This window comes from Rhinolophus sinicus, chromosome 17 (assembly GCF_057876585.1).
Source record: "Rhinolophus sinicus isolate RSI-liver-muscle chromosome 17, RSI-T2T, whole genome shotgun sequence".
Classification (NCBI taxonomy): domain Eukaryota; kingdom Metazoa; phylum Chordata; class Mammalia; order Chiroptera; family Rhinolophidae; genus Rhinolophus; species Rhinolophus sinicus.
Genome location: NC_142517.1, coordinates 116,728,868 through 116,748,772, shown reverse-complemented (window position 1 = coordinate 116,748,772; position 19,905 = coordinate 116,728,868). Strand labels below are relative to the sequence as shown.

The 19,905-nt window shown below is 36.0% G+C and overlaps 1 pseudogene; it reads left to right on the top strand.

Moving 5' to 3' along the window:
* Positions 1 to 1,330: 1,330 nt before the first annotated feature.
* LOC109436219 (dolichyldiphosphatase 1 pseudogene) lies at positions 1,331 to 2,047 on the top strand (annotated as a pseudogene).
* Positions 2,048 to 19,905: the final 17,858 nt, after the last annotated feature.

The following is a 19,905-nucleotide window of genomic DNA, read 5'->3' as shown; positions in this document are numbered from 1 at the left end:
TTGCACAACGCCATAGGCTATTTTACAGCTGGCAGGCAGCCAGTGTTGGCCCACACTTCAGTCATTCTTGGACAAATCTCAGGGGTCCATGGGCCCCAGGCAGGTAATAATTGACCTCTATGTACTCTAAGACATTTGAGGAGTAGACCCAGGCTCAAAACCAGGGTCAAATCTGAATCTGCATTAACCCATTGAACACCACTTGTCCCATGCTAGTGACTCCCTGAGACCTTGCCCCACCCAACTCATGCACCACTGGAAGCTGTTTTGGTGACCTGCAGGCAGTCAATATTGGCTCACACTGCAGTCTTTCTTGAACAACTTTGAGAGGTCCTCAGGATGTAGGCAGGCAGCGGCTGGCGTTAGTGTGCTCTAAGCCTTTTGCAGAGTAGCCCCAAGTTCAGAACTGGTGACAAATCTGAATCTGCATTAAACAGTTGTACACCATTAGCCCCAAGCTGATGACTCCGTGAGACGCAGCCCCACTGAACTCTCATACCACCAGAGGCTCTTTCAGCAGCTGAACCTTATGGAAAGCAGGCAGGTGGTGGCTGGATTTAGGGTGCCTTAGGCTATTTGCTGAGCTGCCCCAGGCTTGATATGGGTGACAGCTGGCCTTGGTTCCTAGCGTGGCCTCTAACATGCACCTCCAGCACAGGCAAAGACCAATTGCCGGTAGCTTTCTAGCTCCTATCAGATAGCCTGGACAACACACAGCAACTGACCTTGGCCTTCATGGGGCATCCTGAAAGATGCCCAGAAGCAAGCACACTCAGTGAGCAACTTCAAAGCATAGCACAACACCACACGATTAGCCCCATAGGCAGCACATCCAAAGAGTGGTCTCGGCAGGCACAAGAGCCTGCTCCATGGAATCAGTCCTCACAAACCAGCTTCTACACTATAGTGGTTTCAAATACTCACATCCAGTAAGTCTGAGGGTCAATCTCAACCATTGATGTGCCAATAGCAATTAAGACTCAACTACAACAGGAGAGCGCACAGACTACAAAAGGACATTCATTAAACATCTGGCTCAGCTGACCAGGAAGACTCTGGCACTGGGACACACAGGACACCCACTACATAAGGACATCCTGCCAAAACTGGGAGATGAATCAGATCTACCTAATACATAGAAACAAACACAGAGAGGTAGCTGAAATAAAGAAACAAAAAAGCATTTGCCAAACTAAAGAACAGAAGAAACCTCTAGAAAAAGAATTAAATGAAATAGAGGCAAGCAGTCTACCAGATACAGAGTTAAAAACAATGGCTATAAAGTTGCTTAAGAAACTAACTGAGGGGCAAATCTCAGTGTCTGGGTAAAATGGAAACAGATGGATAGTGCCCTCTCCCTTCTTCATCGTGGCCAGTGACCCTCACCCACATCAAATATCTTTCAGGTGATCTCTCTGGTCACCGCCTTGCCTACCTGACCCTCAGCCCCATATTCATCATTGTTGGTTTCATGACTCTCATATACAAGCAGGAACTGCACACGATCTCATTCCATGGGGGCCTGGCACCAAACAAGGGGGTCCACTAGCTGATCAGACATGTTATCCAGGAGCTGCAGCCCTATGGAGGCTCCCAAATGGCAGTAGGTACTAATGCAGAATGCCCTCCAGTCATTTCTGTTTTATGTAGTTTCTTCTCTTCTACTTCTTTCCTTTCTGGTATTTAAGAATACACCAAACAAACAATGTCAGCTTCCTGAATTTGCTGGGAGACACATGCTTTCCCTGGGTCTCCTCACCACAGCCTTTCTAGTCTCCTACAGCAGGGTCTACCTGCTGTACCACACCTGTAGCCAGGTGCTCTATGTGGGCATTGCTGGGAGCATCATGGTCATCACCTTTATCGCCTTTGCCCAGGGCGTCCTCACTCCTCTGTTCCCTTCCCCAGGATAGCAGCCTGGCTTATCTCTGAGTTCTTTCTAATCCAAGACATGAACCTCATTCCCAGTGTACTCTGATTTGAGTACATAATAACTCCGGCAGAAGTCAAGAGCAGACAACTCAAGCTGGGGATGAAACTGCAGTGACTAGTGCATGTGGTTAGGTCCAGCCTCCAGATCTGGCCTACACGATACCTTGCAGGATAAATGGAAAGACAGATAGACGGATGAAGCAGAGACTTCTACAGACCTATGTCACCAAGTGAAGCCTTTTAATTTTCCTTATTTTAATTTTAATAAACATGGTGGACCAAAGGGCCAAGCCAGCTCCTCAACCAGGATGCTGGACCGTGTGCTGCCATGGGGTCACGCAGTAAGAAACCCTCATTGTGCTACTTCCAGCTCTTGGTTGAATGGAAGGTGCTCTTGGTGTGGGTAGTGGGGTGTGGGGTAGAGGAGGGCTTGAACCTGTGGTCAAGGGGCCAGGAAATTCAGGTGGTGTGAAAAATACACACTATTTGTTTTTTTTGTTTTGTCAAAGGCAGATGGGATTATGGAAGAGCCTTCTCTGCAGTGGCTTCCCCAAACATAGAATAGCCCAGTTCAGCTTCCCAGGCCCTTTGCCCTGAGCCCAGTGAGAAAACTGCTTCTCCCTGTGTCTGAGAGTTTGCCTGGAGGCCCAGGAGAAGAGAAAACTCCCGAGCCCTTCCTGCCATCATTGCTATTCCAGAACCACATTCAGTGTTTTCTTGTTGGGGGTCCTGGGAGATAGCATGCATCTGGCAGCTGTTATCATTGTGTCTTACCCCATATCCACCCTACAGCACAAGGGCTTTCTCTGGTCCTCTGTCCCCAAGAAAATGGTCTCCTTCTGAAAAAAGAGGCCACACATGGGGATGCACAAAGACAAGCCATTCATACCTCTTTTTTGCCCTACTGTCTTCATAGGTATGAAGGTAGTCTTCATACCCACAGGAACAAAATGCAGAAGAACCAGAACGTGGGTGAGATGAGTAGAGCAATGGGTGTCTGATGTCCCCATCATTCTCTTCCCTCTGTGCACTGTTAACATTCCTTGCCCTCCCTGACACCCTCTGAGATGCTGGGAACCTGCTCAGGATCACCCTCAAGCCTGTATCTATGGTATGATTCACATATCCCCACTATGAAGCTCAGAGGATGATAGCCCCTCTTAAAGGGACTTGATCTCTAAGTCACTCTGAAATGAAGTTGTAGAGCAGATATGCTTTCAGTCTCTTGGAATTTCTAGAACTGTACCAGACTGCTTAGGACCTGTGTTTGAATCCTTCCCCCCCACACACACCCTTTTTCTTTGTGGAGGTTCTTAATTTGCTGCTCAAGCACAATATTTAGGTGCTTTCTTTTCTCATTTGTTAAAGACAGTGTCCAAAATCCATCCAGATGCCAGGAGCAGGGGCCTATTTCTGGGGAAAGTTAATCAATCCCCACATTTTCTTCCCCTTCCATTTTATTTTTTACTTTTTTGCCTGAGACAGCCAAGTGTGAGATGGTTTGATTTAAGAAAAAATGAAATTGTTTCCTGTTGTTTTAAAATAAAGTTTTGAACTCTGAAAAATTAAAAAACTTAGTGAGAACTTCAACAAAGATAAGTAAACATAAAAAAAAGACATAATAACCATATAAAAGAATGAGTCATAAATGAAGACTATAATATATGAAATGAGGAATACACAAAAAGGAATAAACAGCATATTAGGTAAAGCAGAGAATCAAATCAGTGATTTAGAAGACAAGGTAGCAGAAAACTCCAAATCAGAACAAGAAAAAGAAAAAATGAATAAAAAAACAATGAGGCTAGTTTAAGGGACCGCTGGGACAACACCAAGCATAACAACGTTAGAATCATAGAGGTACCAAAAAAGAAGAGAAAGAAGAAGTGATTGAGAAGCTATTTGAAGAAATAATGATTGAATATAGTCATAACCTAAAGAAGGAAATAGACATACAAAGCAAGGAAGCACAGAGAATCCTAAACAAAATGAAGTTAGAGACCCACAACAAGACACATCATAATTCAAATGACAAAGAGGGAATTTTAAAAGCAGTGAGAAAAAGGAAATTAGTTACCTATAAGGGAGCTCACATAAGATTATCAGCTAATTTCTCAACAGAGACTTTTCAGGCCAGAATGGTCTGGCACAAAATATTCAAAGTGATGAAAAGCAAGGACCTACACTCAAGACTACAGTAAGCCAGAAGGCTATCATTTAAAATTTAAGGAGAAATGAGGAGTTTCTGTCTTGAGAAAAAGCTAAAGGAATTTATTACCACAAAACACGTATTACAAGAAATATCAAAGGGACTTCTTTAAGAAGAGGAAGGGGGCAAAGAACATAAATATAAATAATAAAATGGAAATAACTATGTACCTATCAACAATCCCTTTAAATGTAAACAGATTAAATATTCCAATCAAAACATAGCATAACTGAATGATAAGAAAACAAAACCCATACATATGCTGTCTACAAGAATGACACAGCATAAGAAAGTAAAGGTATGCAAAAAGATATTCTATGCAAATAGAAATGAAAACAAAATTTAAAAAACTCAGGTAGCGATATTTATATCAGACAAAATAGACTTTAAAACAAAGGTTATCATAAGAGACAAAGTAGACATTACTTAATGAGAAAGGGAGTAATCCAACAAAAAGACATAACCCTTCTAAACATTTATGCACCCAACATAGGAGCACCTACCCTGTTTCCCCGAAAATAAGACCTAGCCGGGCCATAGCTCTAATGCATCTTTTGGAGAAAAATTAATATAAGACATGGTATTATATATTATATTATATTATATTATATTATATTATATTATATTATATTATTATATTATATTATATTATATTATATTATATTATATTATATTATATTATATATATTATTATATTATATTATGTTACATAAGACCCGATCTTATAGTAAAATAAGACCGGGTCCTATATTAATTTTTGCTCCAAAAGACGCATTAGAGGTGATGGTCTGGCTAGGTCTTATTTTTGTGGAAACACAGTAAGTATATAAAGCAAATATTGACTGACAAAAAGGGAAAGATTGACAGCAATACAATCATAGTAGGAGAACTTTAACATTGTGCTGATACCAATGGACAGATCTACCAGACCAAAAAAAGCAATAAGGAAACAGTGCCTTAAATGACACACTAGATCAGATGAATTTAATTGACATATTAAGAGTATTTCAAACCTAAACTGCAAAATGCACATTCTTTTCAAGTACACAAGTAATATTGTCGAAGATAGACCACACAGTAGGCTACAAAAAAGTCTCAATAAATTTAACAAGATTGAAATCATGCTAAACATCTTCTATGACCATAATGGTATGAAACTGGAAAGAAATTACAAGAAAAATACTGCAAACCACACAAACACATAAGAGCTAAGTAACATGCTACTCAGCAATGAATGGGTTAACAATGAGATCAAGGAAAGATTCAAAAGATACCTTGAGACAAAAGAAAATAAAAATACTATGACCCAAAATCTATAGGATACAGCAAAAGCAGTCCTAGGAGGGAAATTCATAGCAATACAGGACTGACTCAAGAAATAAGAAAAATCTGAAATAAACAATCTAAACCTTCACCTAAAGGAACTAGAAAAAGAACAGCAAACAAAGCCCAAAGTGAGTTGAAGGAAGGAAATAGTAAAGATCACAGAGGAATAAAAATAATAATAAAAATAAAAATAAAAAAATAGAGTCTAAATTAGAAAAAAAATGCAAAAGATCAATGAAACCAAGACATGTGTTTTTGAAAATATAAACAAAAATTGATAAACCTTCAGTCAAACTCATCAATTAAAAAAGAGAGAGGACCCAAATAAATAAAATCAGAAATGTAAGAGGAGATGTGACAACTGACATCAGAGAAATACAGAAGATTATGAGAAAATTACACAAACAATGATATGCCAAATAAGTAAACAATCTGGAAAAAATGTAAAAATTCCTAGAAACATACAATTTTCCAAGACTGAATCAAGAAGAATCAGAAAATCTGAAGCAACCAATTGCTACTAATGACATTGAATCAGTAATCAAAAAACTCTCAACAAACAGAAGTCCTGAACCACATGGTGAAATTTACCAAACATTCAAAGAAGAATTAATACCTATAGTTCTCAGGCCATGTCAAAAAATTCAAGAGGATGGTAGACTCTCAAGCTTATTTCACAAGGCCAACTTTGTGAAATAAGCTGATTCCAAGGCCTGATTCAAAAACCAGACAAAGATATTACACAAACAAAAATGATAGGCTTTTATCCCTGATAAACATAGATGCAAATATTCTCAACAAAATATTAGCAAACTGAATTCAGCAAACATTAAAAAGATCAGACACCATGATCTAGTGGGATTTATTCCTGGGGTAAAATGTTAGTTTAATGTTCACAAATCAATTAATATAACACCCCACAAAAACACAATGAAAGATAAAAATCATAAGATCATATTAATAGATGCAGAAAAGTCATTTGAAAAAATTCAGCCTTCATTTATGATAAAAATTATCAGCAATGAGGGAATAGGGGTAACATACTTCAACATAATAAGGTCCATACATGACAAACCAATAGCTAACAGCATATATAACGGTGAAAAGCTAAATGTGTTTTCCTTAAGATCAGGAAAAAGACAAGGATGTCCACTTTCACCATGTTTATTCAACGTAGTATTGGGAGTCCTATCCACAGCAATCAGACAAAAAAGATAAACAAATGAAAGGCATCCAAATTGGAAGGGAAGACATAAAACTGCCATTATTTTCAGATGTCATGATACTAAATACAGAGAACCATAAAGATTGCACCAAAAAAAACTATAAGAACTGATAAATGAATTCAATAAAGTATCAGAATAAAAATTAATATTCAGAAATCAGTTGCATTTCTATACACCAAGACTGTATAATCAGAACGAAATTAAGAAAACAATCCCATTTACAATTGCATTTAAAAAAATACCTAGGAATATTTTTAACCCAGGAGATAAAAGACCTGTACTCAGAAAACTATAAGACATTGAAGCAAGAAATTGAAGAAGATACAAATAAATGGAAGCATATACTATGTTCATGGATAGCAAGAATTAACATCATTAAAATATTGATACTATCCAAGGAATCTATAGATTCGATGCAATTCCTAAAAAAATACCTATGGGATTTTTCACAGAACTAGGACATATATTCCTAAAATTTGTATGGGACAAAAAAACACCCCAATAGCCACAGAAATCCTGAGAGAGAAGGACACATTTGGAGGAATCACAATACCTGACATCGGAACAGAATAGAGAGCCCAGAAATCAACTGACATCTATATGATCAAATACTCTATGACAAAAGTGGCAAAAATAAACAATGGGGTAAAGACAGTCTATTCAATTCATGGCGTTTAGAAAACTGGACAGATACATGCAAAAACACAAAACTGGACCACTTTCTTATGCCATATATGAGAATAAACTCAAAATATATTAAAGACTTAAATGTGAGACCTGAAACCATAAAACTCCTAGAAGAAAAATAGGCAGTAAACTATCAGACATTGTTCATGGTAATATTTTTTCTGATATGTTACCTCAGTAAAGGGAGACTAAATGAAAAATAAACAAGTAGGACTACATAAAACTAAAAACATTTTGCACAGCAAAGGAAAACTTCAACAAAATGGAAAGATGAAGCAAAGGACCAAATCAGCAATTTGGAAGAGAAGGTAGCAGAAAACACCTAATCAAAACAGCAAAAAGAAAAAGGAAGAAAAAAAATGAGGATAGTTTGAGCAGCCTGTGGGACAACAAGAAGGGTAACAACATTCACATCATAAGGGTACCAGAAGAAGAGAGAGAGCAATAAATTGAAAACCTATTTGAAGAAATAATGACAGAAAACTTCCCTAACCTGGTAAAGGACGTAGACAATCAAGCACAGGAAGTGCAGAGATTCTTAAGCAAGATGAATCCAAACAGACCCACACCAAGACACACCATAGTTAAAATGACAATGCACCAAGAGAAAGACTACTAGTTATTTTCAAGGGAGTTCCCATACAGAAACTTTTCAGGCCAGAAGGGACTGGCAGAAAATATTCAAAGTGATGAAAAGCAAGGACCTACAACCAAGATTACTCTACATAGCCAAGCTACCATTTAGAATTGAAGGACAGATAAAGAGTTACCCAGACAAGAAAAAGCTAAAGGAGTTTATCACCACCAAACCACTATTACATGAAATGATAAAAGGACTTATTTAAGAAGAAGGGGAAATAAAGATAAAAATATGAATACTAAAATGGCAATTACTGCATATCTATCAAGAATTACTTTAATTGTAAATGGATTAAATGTTCAGATCAAAAGATAGGATGGTGAATAGATAAGAAAACAAGATCCTTACCTATGCTGCCTATAAGAGACTCACTCAGATTGAAAGATACACACAGACTGAAAGCGAAGGGATGGAAAAAGATATATGAAAACGGAAACAAAACAAAAAACAGCTGGTGTAGCAATATTTATACCAGACAAAATAGACTTTAAATCATAGTCTATAACCAGAGACAAAGAAAGACCCAGCAATCCCACATCTGGGTATTTATCTGAAGAACCCAAAAATGTTACTTCGAGGGGACATGTGCATCCATATGTTCATTGCAGCAGTATTTATTATAGCCAAGATATGAAGGCATTAGTGGATGAATAGATAAAGAGTAGGTGGTATGTGAAGTCAGACAATTAAGTTCGCGAAGTCATCCTAGTGAAACTGCTACATACCTCGTTGCTGAATGTCACTATGGTCACCTTCAACGTACTCCCCTTGGGAAGCTATGCACGGATGCCAGCACCTAGTCCACCCTTCAAAGCAATTTTGGAACTCTTTTTCTGGAATGGCCATAAGACCTGTCTGTCATCATATTATCCTTGATGTCCTGAATGTTATCAAAATGGCTTCCTTTCAATATTTCCTTTAGCTTCAGGTAAAGAAAGAAGTCACTAGGGGCCAGATCAGATGAGTAGGGAGGGTGTTCCAATGCAGTTATTTGTTTACTCACTAAAAACTCCCTCACAAAAAGTGTTGTGTGAGCTAGTGCATTGTCGTGATGCAAGAACCATGAATTGTTGGTGAAAAGTTCACGTCATTTTCATATAACTTTTTCATGAAGCCTTTTCAGCACTTCCAAATACTAAACTTGGTTAACTCTTTGTTCAGTTGGTACAAATTCATTATGAATAATCCCTCTGAGATCAAAAAAAGGTTAGCAACATCGTTTCAACTCTTGATTTGGACATGGAGAATTGGCTGACTTCCATTGTACACTTTAACACTTTGTTTCAGGGTCGTACTGGTACACCCATGTTTCATCACCAATGATAACACAGCCAAAAACATCGTCTTGCCTCTCCAAAAGGTCTTGGCAAACTTAGACTCTCCTTCGCTTTTGTTCATCGGTAAGCTCCTTCAGGACCATTTTTGCGCACGCCATTCTCATGCCAAGATTTTCAGTTCAGATTTTCCTGTTTCTATATCGATGTTTACTTGGTCTGCTGTGCTTCTCACAGTTGGCCAATGATTTTGACACACAATTCGACAAAATTTTGCAAAGTTTTCACCAGTTCTGCTTGTTACTGGCTGCTTTGAATTATTTTCATCAGTGACACATTCTCTCCCCTCAAAAAACATTTAATCCATTTGTACACTGCTATTTTCTTGATGGCATTATTCCCACAAACTTGGACTAACGTGTCCCTGATTTCACTTCCACACTTGGCAAGTTTAACAAGAAATTTAATGTTTGCTCATTGCTCTAATTTAAGATCATTCTCAAGATGGCACACAAAAACACCAACAACAATAATGAACGCCCCTCAGCAAAACACCGCCACATGTGAACATGAACACAGCTGTGAGACACTGATATACCAAGGTTATGAAACCTTGTGGAGTTGTTTCTACAGTGCTGCCAGTGTAAGAGCACGTTGGCAAGTTTGTGAACTTAATAGTCAGACCTATACCTAGATATGATGAATTCACTTATATACACATACTTGTGCAGATATGTATATATTATATACCTAAAATATTATGTAACATAATATCATATATTATGTTATGTACTTAATATCTTTATATAAACATGTTCACACACACACACACACACACACACTCACACCACCTATTCATATATACCCTAATATTGATAAGGGATCAATTTTAAACAAACTGCTATACCTGTGACTATTCACTTTAAAAAGTAAGAGTTATAGGCTTTTAAACAATGGAAAAAATACTCAGATCACAGTTAGAATGTAAGTGACCTATTTTCTTCAAAGACAAACATATAAAACTCTACACAACAGAGAGAAGAAAGCATTTTTAGTTAATTTTAAGTACAAACTGTATATATATTTATAAGATTATAAGATAATTACAATTCCAGTCTTGTCTCTTTCTGCACAGTTAAAATAAATAATGAGTGAAAAGATGGCTAGTGCAGTAGTAAAAGTGTTAATGAAGATTCTAGGTGACTAAATTTGGGGGAGCTTCAAAAAATGAGAATATGGTACAGTTAATATTTCAATAATATTTTAAAGACATTACCAGCTCAATGCCAATTATGTGTGATATGAAGCAACAACAAAATTCATGTGTAATATAGAACTAGGTATGGAAGAAATAGATCCCTGATCAAAAGATTTATTTATAATGTGGTGAAAACCATTGGGGTGATGATTGTACTCTCAATAAGATATGTGAATATGTATGTACACACATCTACAGATGAGCATAAACATACACATATATGCTGTGTGCAAAGGGATATGTGTGTGTCAATACAGATGATATTTTAACTGTATTGCCAGTCAATGCACAGAAGAATCTTCCCTAACTCTTATGGGTTTATTCATGATCATTTGTCTGATATAAAGCAACATTTATTTAGCCTAATCTGATTTAAATCTTTATCCAAACTAATAACTGTATTTTAAATAATCCCTTTAGGTAATGTCTTTTTGTAGATAATGTGTTCCCCTGAAAATAAGACCTAGCCAGACAATCAGCTCTAATGAGATTTTGGAGCAAAAATTAATATAAGACCCAGTATTATATTATATATTATATTATATTATATTATATTATATTATATTATATTATATTATATTATATTATATTATATTATATTATATTATATTATAGACCGGGTCTTATATTATAGTAAAATAAGACTGGGTCTTATATTAATTTTTGCTCCAAAAGATGCATTAGAGCTGATTGTCTGGCTAGGTCTTGTTTTCCGGGATACGCAGTACTTGTTCAGTCTCATAAATTCTACCTCTTCTCTGCTTGTACCCAATATGGCATCTGACTGTTTGGAGGAGAGAAGGCTCTTGTGACTTTGTGGGGTGGAGTGACAGAGTCCTTCATTCTTTCCGTGTCTTTGGCTTCCTTGCTAGTTCAGGTGGAGATGGGACATACCTGACATTTTTTTGGTTATGGGGGGCATGGTCTCATTATTTGACATGCTGACATCTGCTACTGAAATTCTACTTAAAACATTTATAACCCTTTTTGTTTTGGTTTAGCCATGATAGAGGACAGTTGCCTCTATCTGCAGAAATACTCCCAACCTCTTATTCTATATTGGCTTTTTGATGCTCTGTCTATGTCCCTAGGTTTGCTTGGCCCAGATGGTTGGCTCCTCCTGGATTCCTGGATGCCATCACCTCAAAGTATACTGTCCAGGTGGACCAATGGAATTTATTCCTGTAGAGACAGGGAATAGATTGCTCATAGATGAGTTGTAATTGTAGCATTCTTCTTGTTGCCAACACTAAAATTAGTGGAAATAATATTTAAAGTGCAAACCAAAACTGGGCATATCAATTATCTAAGAGTAAAATATTGTAAAAGAGAATTATCATTTTTCAATCTTACATTTTTGTTCTCTTTCCCTCCAGGTACACATACTCACTCTGAGCTAACAAGCATTTTTTTCCCTATTATATATGCCTTTTCAATAGTTTGCACTGTAGGAATATGATATAATTGAAAGACCACTAAACTTGACTTTACACTTATCATTTATATAACCTTGGGCAACTAATTTAGCCTTGGTTAATTGGCCTCAGTCTGTTAATTTGTAAAATGAGTAAAAATTCTGCTTTATAACATGGTTATGAGCATCAAATGCACAAAAACTTGGCACATAATAAATAGTCAATACATTTATTTCATTTTCTTATTTACTAAGACCTTATAAATATATACTTTGCTATATGCCTTATAGATAACATTTTAAATAAAATTAAACATTAAAATTGGAAGAAAAATCAGACCATTTTTATATATCAACAATTTAATATGTTTCCACACTTTGTCCATATTTCTAGAAATGCAATCAGAGAACAGATATTTGTATTTTCCATTTAATATTAAATAATTATTGTAACATTGTTGTTTAATTATTATATCAACTAAATAGCTTCAGATATTGAAGGATTATTATTAATATTTCCCTTGATATTGAACTTTCAGATTATTTCTACATTTTGTCATACCAAATTATTTTTGTAATGGTCAAAAAAATCTGTTTTGAATCTGTAACACACACACACACACACACACACACACTAAAAGCTTTTCTCCCCTGAGTAACTACAGTACATGTTGCACTCTCCACTGAGACATTTATGGAATAGGGCTGTCTCTGCACAGGAACCTATCTGTCTTTGAGATTTTTAGCATCTACATATATGCCATCTAAAGCCCTTGGTTGCTTCGTATTTCCCAATGCTTATTTGTACTGCTAACAATACAATCTGCAACAACAACAGCAAGAGCTAATTCCAAACTTTACCACTGCCTAAAAGTTAGCCAATCATTGGGCTTTCTTTAGCCTTAATAGGGGGAGGAAATGAATAATGGTTCTACACTGAACTGTAGTCCTTAAGTTCTACAGAGCAGTAAACATGAACTATAGAAACTGATTAAGTGTCAAATGGAGACAAAGAGTTTATGACACCTCACTAGCTAAGCACCAGCTTGCCATACCCTCCCTGCTGCAAACACTGTGGGGTTCAGCTGCAAGGCCTCAGACATCTGTGCATGAGTGAGAATAGACTGGGGATATGCAAAGGGCCAACCAGGCAGCTGGGCCTTGCCTGTAGCTAACGTATTTTGCATTCGTGGTTAAGCAAGGGTCCTTTGGTTAAGGATAATTCATTTCCTTCTAAGTATCCAGAATGGGGTGGTTGCATGTGATTTTAGGCAAGAACACAACGAGGACAATTATTTCATTTGGCCCAGAACAGAGTAGATATAATTGCTTATAAGGCAGGTGAAAATAAGTAGAGGAAGCCATTTTTGAACAGAGACCATCTATAACCTTGAGGAAGATCCAAGAACATCTCATGTGCACAGCATTTTACTTAAAATTGCTTAAAAAGCAACTGAAAAATTTTCCAATAGTAATTTCCATTAGCAACAGGAAATAATCTTTATAAGAAAAAGTATCTGAGCTTTATTTTTTTTTAATTAAAGTTTATTGGGGTGACAATTGTTAGTAAAGTTACATAGGTTTCAGATGTACAATGAGGGTAAAAGGGATCAAACATATGGTGATGGAAGGAGAACTGACTTTGTGTGGTGAACACACAATGTGATATATAGATAATGTATTACAGAATTGTGCGCTTTTTTGTTTTATGATTTTTATTTTTCAGTTACTTGTAAACTTTTTAAGCCAAACATTGTGTCATCCCACCCAGCAGACTATGCCCTTTAATTTTTGGAGTTAAATGTAATTTGGAAATAATTTGTTTACAGCACCAATCCATGTTTACATCTCAGACATTTGAGGTCCCGAAAGTTAAGTGAATGGTTAGGTCAATTAAATAGACTTGAGCTGAAAATTAAAGTACCTTGAGGCTTAGTCATGTACATGTTCTATTAAGAAAAGTTTTACAAAATCTAACTCAATAGATGGCCTACTTGGGAAGATTTTTCTATGTCATTTTTCACAATGTCTTCAGTCTTTTATTGGCTGAATTTCCACTTCTTACCCTGCTGCGGTGTGTGTGTGATTCCCCTTCATCATAGTGCCATCTGCACATAGAACCAGGCTGGGGTTCAAAGCTACAGCAGAATACAGAAGCAAGGAAAGGCACTGCATCCGGGCTTTCCCTCTCATTCTCTAGTCCATGGCCTCAACTATTTTGATCTTTGATTTTTTTCCTTTTGGTGGTCTGTTTTCCTCAGCTGAAATTGAATGCCACAAGAACAGAAATCCCCATCCCCCTCATTTCTGGCAGGATCCTCAACCCATAGAGAACATAGAATATGCTCAGTAAATATCTGTTTCACAAATGAGATAATAAACTTATGGAAACTGCTGAACCTCTCTGGTCATTAATTCTCATTTGCAAAATGAGGAATTTGTGTCAAGAAGGGCCTGAGATTACATGACAGCTGTAAAGTCCCACTCCAGTGCCTAGCACATGATGGGTGCTGAACAAATCTTTTGTTGCTAGAGGGTGGTGGCAGTGGTGGTGATGACTGTACATATGGGAGGCGGGAGAGAGACATCTGAAATCATGGCCTGGAGGCTACAGGGTAGTTTAACTAAAATCACAAATGAGAATTGAAACTGAAATATGAAACCGATAACAAAGTTAATGGGCAAGTGGGGAGAAGGGGAGAACTAGAACTGAATGCTAGCAAGAGCACATTGGGAGGGTAGATAGAGGATTCTGAGGGTGAGACTTTTTTTGCAAAAAGTCTTGTCATGAGCCTGACTGAGCAAGAGAGGGCACATTGAAAGTAGCCAGAGGACAATGACAATGAGTATGGAATGGGCTCAAACTTTAATCCAGTGACAGTCATTATATTGGGAGGTGACATGCTCTTCAAAAATGCCATTCCTGAGTGATCATAACAAGACTGATGCTTTGTAAAATTGTCTTAAAAACCAACTAACTACCACACTTATAACTTGGCAGAGCGTCCAAGCCCAAAAATGGAATAAGTGCTTTCTCCATAAAAATCATGTATCAATTGTTTAGAACATTTTGGTTTTTCTCCTGTCTTCCACTGCCACAGTCATGTGAGTACAGCTGTAGTTTTGGACTCACATAGTCTGGGCTCCAATTCTGGCTCCATTATCTATTTGCTGTGCAACCCACAGCAGATTAGCTATCCTCGCTAACCCTCCATTTCTCTATTTATAATTGAAGCTAATAATGGTGCACTGAGTTGTGAACATTAAAGAGAAAATGCTTGTAAAGCCCTTGTCCAGTGTCTTTTACACAGAAAGGTCTAAGTTAATATTAGATTTTCATCCTAATAAAATTGCCATCGTTACTCCCACACTAAACACCTGACTCCTAGTTAATCACATTTAACTAATTGCTAATGCTATTTATTCATGCTTTATTTCATTTTTGGCCTTTGACAGACTTTATCCCCCATATGTTTATGTAACTAGTTTTTCATTCCTTCAAAATAATTCCAACAGGTAGTGGAGGAAGATTCAGGGAGGAATCAACTATAGATGTAAAAAAGTGGCCATAAATGGGAGATCATTGTACCTGGAAAGCAGATATTTGGGTTTATTATATTAATCTCTCTACTTTTTAAACACATATGAAATTTCTCATAATATAAACTAAAAAGAATACCTTTTTCACTGGTGGCTTGGGTGAACAAAACTTGGCCATTTGCTACGTAAAGAAGAGAGTCTGGTCAAGGGCTGTCTCTGACTCATTGTGACCTGAGATTTTAGTGTTGTAATTAACTAGAATAATAATATTCCAACAATTTAATTGATGAATCAGCAATGGGCCTCTGGCATTTGCCCTTTGTAACACACCCCTTTTTAGCCACTGATTTTGTTGTAGGGGGTCTTTCAATTCATTTAAAAAGGACTGCCCTTTGCGTTGGCTTCCCACCTGACCGAGATACTTTTATAAGATGGTCTCTAGTACTTCAGACAACAACTTCTGTCCCCAGAACACCACAGCGCACATTCCTTTTCCTTGACTTACTATGTGAGCCCAAGCATGTGACATTTTTCAGAGTCTTACTTGACTACTATATATTTTGTCATTATCCTTTAGTTCTTATTTGTATGAACTTTCCTCAAGGTATTGAAAATAATAATAAGAAAGAATATGAGGTCCAGAATTAATTTGCATTAATTCATTCAATAACAACAACAACAACAAGAACAACTGAAATTCTACTATGTGCCGGTCACTGTTCTAGAAACTTAGAATACATGTGGGTGTGTGTGTGTGGGGGAAATAGGATCTTTACCCTCACTGGACTTTTAATTTATTGGGAAGAGACGTAAGGTAAACATAATCAGTCAGCATAGTATATAGTGTTTTTGAAAATATTTAGAGTTATGAAATTGTAAAGCAAAGTAAAAGGAACTGGACAAGCTGCAGTACTAAATCTGCATTAATGAATCTGGTGGTCAGGGAAAACTCAATGTGAAAGCCTTATTTGTACAAAGACTTTAAGGAGGTGAGAGTGAGCTATGCAGCCATTAGATAGAAAAATGATCCAGGCAGAAGAAACAGCTAATACAAGGGTCGTCGTGTGGATGGGTGGATGTGGTTGTTTGAATGGTGAGGAGGCCCAGGTGGCTATAGCACACTGAGTAAGGGGGAGTGAGATAGGAGAGGAAGTCAGGCCAGTGAGCAGGTGACAGGGAGCATTAAAAAGACGGGTTTTTCCTGCATGAAAACTCCATGGAACGCCAATTCTGGCTCCATTATCTATTTGGACCATTGTGGGACCATGGTGGGTTTGGAGCACAGAAATGGAATGGCTTGATTAGATCTTATTATTTTTGTTTAATTTTATTATATTTTTAATTTTTTCCAGTTTTATTGAGATATAATTAACATAATATTGTATAAGTTTTAGGTATACAATATATGGATTAATACACTTACATAGTGTAAAATAATTACACTGAAGTATTAGCTAACACCTCCATTACACCAAGTAATTATTTCTTTCTGTGGTAGGATTTAAGATCTGATCTCTTAGAAACAGTCAAGTGTACAGTCCAGTATTGTTTAGCTATAATCACCAGTTTGTACATTAGATCCCAGAACTTATTTATCTTATACCTGGGAGTTAGTATCTTTGACCAATATCTCCTCATTTCCCAGACTCCCAGCCCCTAGTAACTACGACTCTACTCTGTTTTTATGAATTTATTATTTTAGATTCCAAATATAAATTAACATTATACAGTCTTGATCTTTCTCTGTCTGAATTATTTCACTGAATGCAATGCCTTCAAATTACATCCATACTGTTGTAAATGACAGAATTTTTTCTGATGGCTAAATAATACAATAAAACATGTATATATGTACACACTCGTTTTTCTCCATATCCTCACCAACACTCACCTCTTCTCCTTTTGATGAGAGCCATCGCTCACTGTAGTTTTGATTTGCGTTTTCCTAATGATTAGCCATCTTCAGCACTTTTTCATGTACATGTTGGCCATTTGTATGCTTTCTTTGGGAAGAAAAAAATGTCTATTCAGTTTCTATGCCCATTGTAACAATCAGATTGCTTTGTTGCTATTGAGTTGTATGAGGGTTTTTTAAAATATTTTTTTTGGATATTAACCCTGTATCAGATATATGATTTGCAAATATTTTCTCCCAATCCATAGATTGCCTTTTCATTTTGTTAATCATGTCTTTTGTTGTTCAGAAAACTTTTAGTTTCATGTATTCCCACTTACATATTTTTGCTTTTGTTGTCATATCCAGAATACCTTGACCAATGTTAAAGAAGATTTCCTTGAATTTTCTTCTAGGAAATTTACAGTTTCAGAGCTTACATTTAAGTCTTTAATCCATTTTGAGTTCATATTTGTGAGTCGTGTAAGATAGAGGGATAATTTAATTATTCTGCGTGTATTTATCCAGTCTTCCCAACACATTTATTGAAGAGACTATCCTTTACCCATTGGTATTCTTGAATACTTTCTCATATCTTAGTTTTCTATATATGCATGGATTTATTTTGGGAATTTTGATACTGTTCTATCCACCTATGTGTCTACTTTTATGCTAGTACCATAATATCTTGATTACTATAGATTTGTAATAGCTTAAAGTCAGGAAGTGTGGTGCCTCCAACTTTGTTCCTCTTTCTCAGAATTGTTTTGGATATTCAAAGACTTTTATGGTTCTATAAAAGTTTTAGGATTGTTTTTTTATTTTTATAAAAAAAAAAAAAATGCCAGCAGGGTTTTGATAGAGATTTCATTGAATCTATAGATATTTTTGGTTAAGTGGATTTTTTAACAATATTAATTCTCCTGATCCATGAGTGCAGGGTATATTTCCATTTGTTTGTGTCTTCTTCAATTTCTTTCAACAAGGTCTTATAGTTTTTAGGGTATGAACAATTTATGTCCTTGGTTAAATTTATTTTTTTTAGGAATGTTATTGTTTTTGATGCTATAGTGAATGAAGTTGTTTTCTTAATTTATTTTTCATGTGTTTCATTGCTAGTGTATAGAAATGCTACTGATTTCTGTATGTTTATTTTTTATCTTGTACTTTTACTGTTTTTTTTTTATTAGTTCTAACAGTTTTCTTCCAGTCTTCAAGATTTTCTATATAAAAATGGTATCCTCTGCAAAGACAATTTTATTTCTTCCTTTCCAGTTAAATGTTTTTTATTTCTTTTTCTTGTCTAATTGCTCTGTCTAGAACTTCTACTACGATGTTGAAGAGGAGTGGTGAGAGTGGGCACACTTGTCTTGTTCCTGATCTTTGAGGAAAGGTTTCAATCTTTCATCATTGAGTATGATCTTAGCTATGGGCTTGTCATGTATTTTTTTTTTTTTTTTTATGTTGAAGTATGTATGTTTCATCTATACCAATTTGTTGAGATTTTTGTCATGAAAGGATGTTTCATATTGTCAAATGTTTTTTCTGCATCTATTGAAATTATATAATTTTTATCATTTATTTTGGTAAGGTAGTGTATCATATTTATTTATTTGTGTATGTTGAACCGTCCTTGCATCTCATGAATAAATTCCATTGATAGTGGTGTATGTCCTTTTAATGCATTCTGGAATTTGGTTTGTTACTATTTTGTTGAGAATTTTTGCATATATGTACATCAGATAAATTGGTCTGTGGTATTCTTTACTTGCAGTGTCGTTTTCTTGTTTCGATATCAGGGTAACACGTCTTGTAAAATTAGTTTGGGAGACTTATCTCCTCTTCAACTTTTTAGAAGATTTTGAGAGAGATTGGTATTAATTCTTCTTTAAGAATCCACCAGTGTAACAATCTGGTCCTGGGTTTCTATTTATTGGGCGGTTTTTGATTACTAATTCAATACTCTTAACTCTTATGGTGATTTGTATTTCTGTGGTACCATTTTCAATTTCTCCTCTTTTATTCATGGTTCTGTTTACCTTCCGTCTTTTGTTTTAGTCTAGTTAAAAGTTTGTCATTTTTTTCATCTTTCAAAAAATGCAGCTTTTAGGTTATTTAATAATTTCTATTGCTTTTCTCATCTCTATTTTATTTATTTCTGTCCTGATTCTTGTTTTTTTTCCTTATTTCCGCTAACTTTGGGCCTAGTTTGTTTTTGTTTTTGTTTTCTTTTTCTAGTAAATTGGAATGTAAAATTAGGTTGTTTATTTAAAATGTTTCTTTTTCTTACTGTCAGTGTTTATTACAATGAACTATACTTTTAGAACTACCTTTGCACCTTATGCTATAGGTTTTGCTATATTGTGTTTCCATTTTTTTGAAGATATTTTCAAAATATCCCTTTTAATTTCTTCTTTGACCAATCTGTTGTTTAGTGGTATCTTGTTAACATATTTATGAAGTTTCCAGTTTTTCTTCTGTTATTGATTCCAGTTTCATATCATT